At 46.7% G+C, this 2,492-nt stretch overlaps 1 protein-coding gene across 2 annotated transcripts in view; it reads left to right on the top strand.

Moving 5' to 3' along the window:
- SHC3 (SHC adaptor protein 3) overlaps window positions 1–2,492 on the top strand; it is a 255,280-nt gene that overhangs the window by 70,695 nt on the left and 182,093 nt on the right. The gene's annotated exons all lie outside the window — the stretch shown is intronic.

Here is a 2,492-nt window from a genome sequence, read left to right on the forward strand (position 1 = left end):
CAAGTCCTTCAGGTTTTCCATTGTGCCTTAAGGTTCCTTCTGGCCATATTTCAGGAAAGCAACTTTCATTCCTTCCTTGGAAAGATTGCCGTGAACCACACAACCAACCAAGGTACCGGGCCTTTTATCTTGTGGGCTTTTATTACCTTTGAAAGTCAATCTCAGTTCCTCAGGGTTTTTAGGTAACAACCAGAGCCCTGGCATGCCTCCTTTAGGCATGACATTTGACTGGATCCTTTTTTATGCTGTTGAGGTCCTTACTAAGTTCCCTGAGCATCCTTATAACCACTGTTTTGAACTCTGCATTTGATAGATTTCTTATTTCTGTTTTGTTTAGTTTTTTTTTTCTGCAATTTTGAACTGTTCTTTCATTTGGGCCATGTTTCTTTGTCTCCTCATTTTGGAAGCCTCCCTGTGCTTGTTTCTATGTATTAAATAGAGCTGCTATTACTCTCTGTCTTGGTAGTATGGCCTAATGTAGTAGGTGCCCTGTAGGGTACTTGAAGTATGCCCTATTTTTGGGCTGAGTACATCCTCATCTGGTAGCTGAATCTTTATTGCTTTTAGTAGGTCCATGGCAGTAACTTACCCAGGTCAGTCAGCCATATGGACTGTCTGTGACCACTGATCATCAAGCTCCACTCTCTGTGGAAGATCAGCTGTCCAACGGCAGGGTGGTGGTACACTGACATGATCTGTAGCTGTCCACTAGTTGCACCAACTCTGTGGTTTCATGGTTGGTGCAGGCCAAGGTCATCCCCCACCTGCGTTTATCTGGAGCCACCCTGCATGAGCTATAAAACAATCTGAGATGGCTGCTACTTGTGCTGGGCTTGGAAATTCCCAGATGAGGCTAAGTTGTGACTAGGCTGGCTGTTGCTGAGCCTGGGGCCACTTAGCATGTGGTATGGGGACTTGGGGGCTCACTGAGGCCATCTGTTGCTTGTTTTAGAGGATTTAGGAGGTTGTAAGGTGTGAGCCAACACCAGCCATTTGTATGAGAAAGTCGAGGTTAACAGTTTGGGTGGGCCTGTATAAGTTGGGTGGGCTAGAGTCTCAGGGATCATCAGGTGGGGCGAACAGTGTTAGCTACATTGATGGAGTCTCAGATATGGCACCCACCTGTTGGCTCTGTGCCTCTGGGGTGGGGTTGCTCAGAAAAGAGACAATAGCTTCTGCCTGCCTTTCTGTCTGGGAGGAAGCTTTCCCCCAGCTCTTGCCTTGATGCCAGACACTTCAGTTTCTCCCTGTATGTCACTGGTGCCTTTCCAGCTGCTACCTGGTGCTGGAGCTCAGAGGGCATTCTGAGTAAGTCTGTGTGTGGGTTCTTTAAGAGGAACTGCTTGATATTCTAACAGTTTCTTCTACCAACTCAATCTCCTGCTGGGTTTGCATCCAGTAGTGATAGGGACTTATATTCCTGGCACTGGCACCGTGGACTGGGGTTTCTGGTGTGGGGCTGGGACTCCTCCCTCTCAAGATATCTTTCCTGAATTTTTATCCACCACACATGTGTGTGGGACTAGCCTATTCTACATCCCACCGTTCCTACCAGTCTGGATGGATGTGGTTTCTTTAATTGCATAGTTGTTGGACTTCCATCCAACTCAATTTCTGAAAGTTCTGGGTGATAGTTGTTATATATTTTAGTTGTAATTTTGATGTGGTTATGCGAGGAGGTGAGCCATGTTTACCTATGTCACCATCTTTACCAGAAGTCACCACAATTATTCCCTTTTATTCTTATTCAACGTATTAGTGGAGTGTCTGGAGGCTTATTTCTGATGTTGCATATGTGTTGAAATTCAGAGTCTACTGGCCATGTCTCTCACATGACTGTCACACATGGCAGAGTATAAGTGAACACAGGATCTGTCAGCAGCTACTGAGAGGGACCAAATGCACTCTTACTGGAATCTTCCCTTTCTGATGTTTCTCACATGGGGGACTGCAGTTAGAAGGTAGATATTTGACCATTTGTTATGGTCTGACAGTCCTGAGCTATGGGGCCTTGACTTTGAACAAAATAGTAAACATGCCTTTAGTGAAATGAAGAAAGAGGAGCAGAGGCTGAAGACCTGGCATTCTGAATCATGGGTGCTGACAATACAGTGAGCATGGTGCCTGGCTTGTGAGTGTTGCCTCCAGTTGGCCTGTGCACTGAGAGATCCCTCTTTAGCCTTATGCAAGGCCCATCAGGTGACCTCAGCACGGCTCCCCATGCTGCCCAACCTCTCCTCTCCAAGTCCACCTGGAAGGCTTGGTAACTTCTCCAATCTCTTCTGGCTTCCATCATTCTATAAATACTTTCAATAAAAGCCCAAGGTAAAATCTTTCACATCACAATCCTTCAGCGCCATCACATCTTGGGCACCCTCATCCGTGTATATCTCTCCAGCTCAAGTGCATTTCCTCCCATGTGCAGGAAAGCCTCGCTGAGACAGCACGCCCTGGTTGGACTTCCTGCAAGAGAGGCGCTGAGCAAGCTCTGT

This window comes from Furipterus horrens, unplaced genomic scaffold, assembly GCF_987537825.1.
Source record: "Furipterus horrens unplaced genomic scaffold, mFurHor1.1.pri manual_scaffold_4, whole genome shotgun sequence".
NCBI lineage: Eukaryota > Metazoa > Chordata > Mammalia > Chiroptera > Furipteridae > Furipterus > Furipterus horrens.